We start from the raw sequence: 7,821 nt of genomic DNA, 5'->3' as shown, positions 1-7,821 counted from the left end.
AGGCGGTGCCAAGCGGCCCCTAAGTTTGCCCAAATGGAAGCTCCGGAGGAGGAGTGCGGGCGTGTGTCACACTTGGCCCGAATAGGAGCACCTTCCCCGGGCACAGACGGTGCCAAGCGGCCCCTAAGTTTGCCCTTATGGAAGCTCCGGAGGAGGAGTGCATGCTGTGTGACAGTGAAGCCGAATAGGAGCACCTTCCCCGGGCACAGACGGTGCCAAGCGGCCCCTAAGTTTGCCCTTATGGAAGCTCCGGAGGAGGAGTGCATGCTGTGTGACAGTGAAGCCGAATAGGAGCACCTTCCCCGGGCACAGGCGGTGCCAAGCGGCCCCTAAGTTTGCCCTTATGGAAGCTCCGGAGGAGGAGTGCATGCTGTGTGACAGTGAAGCCGAATAGGAGCACCTTCCCCGGGCACAGACGGTGCCAAGCGGCCCCTAAGTTTGCCCTTATGGAAGCTCCGGAGGAGGAGTGCATGCTGTGTGACAGTGAAGCCGAATAGGAGCACCTTCCCCGGGCACAGACGGTGCCAAGCGGCCCCTAAGTTTGCCCTTATGGAAGCTCCGGAGGAGGAGTGCATGCTGTGTGACAGTGAAGCCGAATAGGAGCACCTTCCCCGGGCACAGACGGTGCCAAGCGGCCCCTAAGTTTGCCCTTATGGAAGCTCCGGACAGTGAAGCCGAATATGAGCACCTTCCCCGGGCACAGGCGGTGCCAAGTGGCCCCTAAGTCTACCCTCATGGAAGCTCCGGAGGAGGAGGGCGGGCGTGTGTCACACTTAGCCCGAATAGGAGCACCTTCCCCGGGCACAGACGGTGCCAAGCGGCCCCTAAGTTTGCCCTTATGGAAGCTCCGGAGGAGGAGTGCACGCTGTGTGACAGTGAAGCCGAATATGAGCACCTTCCCCGGGCACAGGCGGTGCCAAGCGGCCCCTAAGTTTGCCCTTATGGAAGCTCCGGAGGAGGAGTGCATGCTGTGTGACAGTGAAGCCGAATATGAGCACCTTCCCCGGGCACAGGCGGTGCCAAGCGGCCCCTAAGTTTGCCCAAATGGAAGCTCCGGAGGAGGAGTGCGGGCGTGTGTCACACTTGGCCCGAATAGGAGCACCTTCCCCGGGCACGGGCGGTGCCAAGCGGCCCCTAAGTTTGCCCAAATGGAAGCTCCGGAGGAGGAGTGCATGCTGCCTGACAGTGAAGCCGAATATGAGCACCTTCCCCGGGCACAGGCGGTGCCAAGCGGCCCCTAAGTCTACCCTAATGGAAGCTCCGGAGGAGGAGGGCGGGCGTGTGTCACACTTGGCCCGAATAGGAGCACCTTCCCCGGGCACAGGCGGTGCAAAGCGGCCCCTAAGTCGGTAAAGGTTGAAATAAGTAAATAAATACAAAAAGGACGAGGGGGGAAAAAAAAAGGCAAAAACGTATAAAATTCCCCCATTCATTTCAATGGGCTCGGCCGAATTGGGCTTGCGGGACCGCCGAGGGCACGCCGGAGGGCGGTTGAGTCGGTAAAAGTTGAAATAAATGAATAAATACAAAAAGGACGAGGGGGGGGAAAAAAAAGGCAAAAACGTATAAAATTCCCCCATTCATTTCAATGGGCTCGGCCGAATTGGGCTTGCGGGACCGCCGAGGGCACGCCGGAGGGCGGTTGAGTCGGTAAAAGTTGAAATAAATGAATAAATACAAAAAGAACGAGGGGGGAAAAAAAAAGGCAAAAACGTATAAAATTCCCCCATTCATTTCAATGGGTTCGGCCGAATTGGGCTTGCGGGACCGCCGGGGGCACGCCGGAGGGCGGTTGAGTCGGTAAAAGTTGAAATAAATGAATAAATACAAAAAGAACGAGGGGGGGAAAAAAAAGGCAAAAACGTATAAAATTCCCCCATTCATTTCAATGGGTTCGGCCGAATTGGGCTTGCGGGACCGCCGGGGGCACGCCGGAGGGCGGTTGAGTCGGTAAAAGTTGAAATAAATGAATAAATACAAAAAGAACGAGGGGGGGAAAAAAGGCAAAAACGTATAAAATCCCCCCATTCATTTCAATGGGCTCGGCCGAATTGGGCTTGCGGGACCGCCGAGGGCACGCCGGAGGGCGGTTGAGTCGGTAAAAGTTGAAATAAATGAATAAATACAAAAAGAACGAGGGGGGAAAAAAAGGCAAAAACGTATAAAATTCCCCCATTCATTTCAATGGGCTCGGCTAAAATGGGCCTGCAGTACTGCCGAGAGGCCGCCGGAGGACGCCCTAGTAGGCAAACGTTGATCCCCACACACGAGGGGTCAGTTAGGCGACCAGGGGTAGCGTTTAGGCGACCAGGGGTAGCGTTTAGGTGACCAGGGGAAGCGTTTAGGTGACCAGGGGAAGCGTTTAGGCGACCAGGGGTAGCGTTTAGGCGACCAGGGGTAGCGTTTAGGCGACCAGGGGTAGCTTTTAGGCGACCAGGGGTAGCTTTTAGGCGACCAGGGGTAGCTTTTAGGCGACCAGGGGTAGCGTTTAGGCGACCAGGGGCGTTGCAGTTCCGCCGAATTGCATTAGGGGCGCTGCAGTAGGCAAACGTTCTTCCCCCCTAGTCAGAGGGTCATTTGCCTACTTCCCAGGTTTACCCGGGTTTTCCAAAACACCTGGGGCACATTTTCAGGGATCACGTTTTTAGAAACAAAAATATTCATAATTTCTTCTAAGTCCCCTTTCCAGCGGGGAACTTTGAAACATTGTATCCGACCACTGAAGGCTGTTGGCGGGCACGGCGCGGCAAACAGCCCGCACTCAGGCATGGAGCTCCGGGGAAAGTTGCCTAATTTCTTCTAAGTCCCCTTTCCAGCGGGGAACTTTGAAACATTGTATCCGACCGTGGAAGGCTGTTGGCGGGCACGGCGCGGCTCATAGCCGGCCCTCGGGCACGGAGCTCCGGGTGAATTTTCACAAATTTCTTCTAAGTCCCCTTTCCAGCGGGGAACTTTGAAACATTGTATCCGACCGTGGAAGGCTGTTGGCGGGCACGGCGCGGCTCATAGCCGGCCCTCGGGCACGGAGCTCCGGGTGAATTTTCACAAATTTCTTCTAAGTCCCCTTTCCAGCGGGGAACTTTGAAACATTGTATCCGACCGTGGAAGGCTGTTGGCGGGCACGGCGCGGCTCATAGCCGGCCCTCGGGCACGGAGCTCCGGGTGAATTTTCACAAATTTCTTCTAAGTCCCCTTTCCAGCGGGGAACTATGAAACATTGTATCCGACCGTGGAAGGCTGTTGGCGGGCACGGCGCGGCTCATAGCCGGCCCTCGGGCACGGAGCTCCGGGTGAATTTTACAAATTTCTTCTAAGTCCCCTTTCCAGCGGGGAACTTTGAAACATTGTATCCGACCGTGGAAGGCTGTTGGCGGGCACGGCGCGGCTCATAGCCGGCCCTCGGGCACGGAGCTCCGGGTGAATTTTCACAAATTTCTTCTAAGTCCCCTTTCCAGCGGGGAACTTTGAAACATTGTATCCGACCGTGGAAGGCTGTTGGCGGGCACGGCGCGGCTCATAGCCGGCCCTCAGGCACGGAGCTCCGGGTGAATTTTTACTAATTTCTTCTAAGTCCCCTTTCCAGCGGGGAACTTTGAAACATTGTATCCGACCAAAGGAAGGCTGTTGGCGGGCACGGCGCGGCTCATAGCCGGCCCTCAGGCACGGAGCTCCGGGTGAATTTTTACAAATTTCTTCTAAGTCCCCTTTCCAGCGGGGAACTTTGAAACATTGTATCCGACCGTGGAAGGCTGTTGGCGGGCACGGCGCGGCTCATAGCCGGCCCTCAGGCACGGAGCTCCGGGTGAATTTTCACAAATTTCTTCTAAGTCCCCTTTCCAGCGGGGAACTTTGAAACATTGTATCCGACCAAAGGAAGGCTGTTGGCGGGCGCGGCGCGGCTCATAGCCGGCCCTCGGGCACGGAGCTCCGGGTGAATTTTACTCAATTCTTCTAAGTCCCCTTTCCAGCGGGGAACTTTCAAACATTGTATCCGACCACTGAAGGCTGTTGGCGGGCGCGGCGCGGCTCACAGCCCGCCATCAGGCACGGAGCTCCGGGGAAATTTGCCTCATTTCTTCTAAGTCCCCTTTCCAGCGGGGAACTTTCAAACATTGTATCCGACCAAAGGAAGGCTGTTGGCGGGCGCGGCGCGGCTCACAGCCCGCCCTCAGGCACGGAGCTCCGGTGAAATTTGCTCAATTCTTCTAAGTCCCCTTTCCAGCGGGGAACTTTGAAACATTGTATCCGACCAAAGGAAGGCTGTTGGCGGGCACGGCGCGGCTCATAGCCGGCCCTCGAGCACGGAGCTCCGGGGGAATTTGCCTCATTTCTTCTAAGTCCCCTTTCCAGCGGGGAACTTTGAAACATTGTATCCGACCAAAGGAAGGCTGTTGGCGGGCACGGCGCGGCTCATAGCCGGCCCTCAGGCACGGAGCTCCGGGTGAATTTTACTCAATTCTTCTAAGTCCCCTTTCCAGCGGGGAACTTTGAAACATTGTATCCGACCGTGGAAGGCTGTTGGCGGGCACGGCGCGGCTCATAGCCGGCCCTCGGGCACGGAGCTCCGGGGGAATTTCCCCCTCATTTCTTCTAAGTCCCCTTTCCAGCGGGGAACTTTCAAACATTGTATCCGACCGTGGAAGGCTGTTGGCGGGCACGGCGCGGCTCATAGCCGGCCCTCAGGCACGGAGCTCCGGGTGAATTTGACAAATTCCTTCTAAGTCCCCTTTCCAGCGGGGAACTTTGAAACATTGTATCCGACCGTGGAAGGCTGTTGGCGGGCACGGCGCGGCTCATAGCCGGCCCTCAGGCACGGAGCTCCGGGGGAATTTGACAAATTCCTTCTAAGTCCCCTTTCCAGCGGGGAACTTTGAAACATTGTATCCGACCGTGGAAGGCTGTTGGCGGGCACGGCGCGGCTCATAGCCGGCCCTCAGGCACGGAGCTCCGGGTGAATTTTACAAATTTCTTCTAAGTCCCCTTTCCAGCGGGGAACTTTGAAACATTGTATCCGACCGTGGAAGGCTGTTGGCGGGCACGGCGCGGCTCATAGCCGGCCCTCAGGCACGGAGCTCCGGGTGAATTTTTACAAATTTCTTCTAAGTCCCCTTTCCAGCGGGGAACTTTGAAACATTGTATCCGACCACTGAAGGCTGTTGGCGGGCACGGCGCGGCAAACAGCCCGCACTCAGGCATGGAGCTCCGGGGAAAGTTGCCTAATTTCTTCTAAGTCCCCTTTCCAGCGGGGAACTTTGAAACATTGTATCCGACCGTGGAAGGCTGTTGGCGGGCACGGCGCGGCTCATAGCCGGCCCTCGGGCACGGAGCTCCGGGGGAATTTTACTCAATTCTTCTAAGTCCCCTTTCCAGCGGGGAACTTTGAAACATTGTATCCGACCGTGGAAGGCTGTTGGCGGGCACGGCGCGGCTCATAGCCGGCCCTCAGGCACGGAGCTCCGGGTGAATTTTACTCAATTCTTCTAAGTCCCCTTTCCAGCGGGGAACTTTGAAACATTGTATCCGACCGTGGAAGGCTGTTGGCGGGCACGGCGCGGCTCATAGCCGGCCCTCGGGCACGGAGCTCCGGGGGAATTTCCCCCTCATTTCTTCTAAGTCCCCTTTCCAGCGGGGAACTTTCAAACATTGTATCCGACCGTGGAAGGCTGTTGGCGGGCACGGCGCGGCTCATAGCCGGCCCTCAGGCACGGAGCTCCGGGTGAATTTGACAAATTCCTTCTAAGTCCCCTTTCCAGCGGGGAACTTTGAAACATTGTATCCGACCGTGGAAGGCTGTTGGCGGGCACGGCGCGGCTCATAGCCGGCCCTCAGGCACGGAGCTCCGGGGGAATTTGACAAATTCCTTCTAAGTCCCCTTTCCAGCGGGGAACTTTGAAACATTGTATCCGACCGTGGAAGGCTGTTGGCGGGCACGGCGCGGCTCATAGCCGGCCCTCAGGCACGGAGCTCCGGGTGAATTTTACAAATTTCTTCTAAGTCCCCTTTCCAGCGGGGAACTTTGAAACATTGTATCCGACCGTGGAAGGCTGTTGGCGGGCACGGCGCGGCTCATAGCCGGCCCTCAGGCACGGAGCTCCGGGTGAATTTTTACAAATTTCTTCTAAGTCCCCTTTCCAGCGGGGAACTTTGAAACATTGTATCCGACCACTGAAGGCTGTTGGCGGGCACGGCGCGGCAAACAGCCCGCACTCAGGCATGGAGCTCCGGGGAAAGTTGCCTAATTTCTTCTAAGTCCCCTTTCCAGCGGGGAACTTTGAAACATTGTATCCGACCGTGGAAGGCTGTTGGCGGGCACGGCGCGGCTCATAGCCGGCCCTCGGGCACGGAGCTCCGGGGGAATTTTACTCAATTCTTCTAAGTCCCCTTTCCAGCGGGGAACTTTGAAACATTGTATCCGACCGTGGAAGGCTGTTGGCGGGCACGGCGCGGCTCATAGCCGGCCCTCAGGCACGGAGCTCCGGGTGAATTTTACTCAATTCTTCTAAGTCCCCTTTCCAGCGGGGAACTTTGAAACATTGTATCCGACCGTGGAAGGCTGTTGGCGGGCACGGCGCGGCTCATAGCCGGCCCTCGGGCACGGAGCTCCGGGGGAATTTCCCCCTCATTTCTTCTAAGTCCCCTTTCCAGCGGGGAACTTTCAAACATTGTATCCGACCGTGGAAGGCTGTTGGCGGGCACGGCGCGGCTCATAGCCGGCCCTCAGGCACGGAGCTCCGGGTGAATTTGACAAATTCCTTCTAAGTCCCCTTTCCAGCGGGGAACTTTGAAACATTGTATCCGACCGTGGAAGGCTGTTGGCGGGCACGGCGCGGCTCATAGCCGGCCCTCAGGCACGGAGCTCCGGGGGAATTTGACAAATTCCTTCTAAGTCCCCTTTCCAGCGGGGAACTTTGAAACATTGTATCCGACCGTGGAAGGCTGTTGGCGGGCACGGCGCGGCTCATAGCCGGCCCTCAGGCACGGAGCTCCGGGTGAATTTTACAAATTTCTTCTAAGTCCCCTTTCCAGCGGGGAACTTTGAAACATTGTATCCGACCGTGGAAGGCTGTTGGCGGGCACGGCGCGGCTCATAGCCGGCCCTCAGGCACGGAGCTCCGGGTGAATTTTTACAAATTTCTTCTAAGTCCCCTTTCCAGCGGGGAACTTTGAAACATTGTATCCGACCACTGAAGGCTGTTGGCGGGCACGGCGCGGCAAACAGCCCGCACTCAGGCATGGAGCTCCGGGGAAAGTTGCCTAATTTCTTCTAAGTCCCCTTTCCAGCGGGGAACTTTGAAACATTGTATCCGACCGTGGAAGGCTGTTGGCGGGCACGGCGCGGCTCATAGCCGGCCCTCGGGCACGGAGCTCCGGGGGAATTTTACTCAATTCTTCTAAGTCCCCTTTCCAGCGGGGAACTTTGAAACATTGTATCCGACCGTGGAAGGCTGTTGGCGGGCACGGCGCGGCTCATAGCCGGCCCTCAGGCACGGAGCTCCGGGTGAATTTTACAAATTTCTTCTAAGTCCCCTTTCCAGCGGGGAACTTTGAAACATTGTATCCGACCGTGGAAGGCTGTTGGCGGGCACGGCGCGGCTCATAGCCGGCCCTCAGGCACGGAGCTCCGGGTGAATTTTTACAAATTTCTTCTAAGTCCCCTTTCCAGCGGGGAACTTTGAAACATTGTATCCGACCACTGAAGGCTGTTGGCGGGCACGGCGCGGCAAACAGCCCGCACTCAGGCATGGAGCTCCGGGGAAAGTTGCCTAATTTCTTCTAAGTCCCCTTTCCAGCGGGGAACTTTGAAACATTGTATCCGACCGT

Source organism: Idiotropiscis lumnitzeri, unplaced genomic scaffold (genome assembly GCF_059441095.1).
Source record: "Idiotropiscis lumnitzeri isolate Australia: NSW breed Sydney's pygmy pipehorse unplaced genomic scaffold, RoL_Ilum_1.0 HiC_scaffold_325, whole genome shotgun sequence".
In the NCBI taxonomy this organism is placed as follows: domain Eukaryota; kingdom Metazoa; phylum Chordata; class Actinopteri; order Syngnathiformes; family Syngnathidae; genus Idiotropiscis; species Idiotropiscis lumnitzeri.
The sequence above is the reverse complement of the archived record's forward strand: the minus strand, read 5'-3'. Positions refer to the sequence as shown.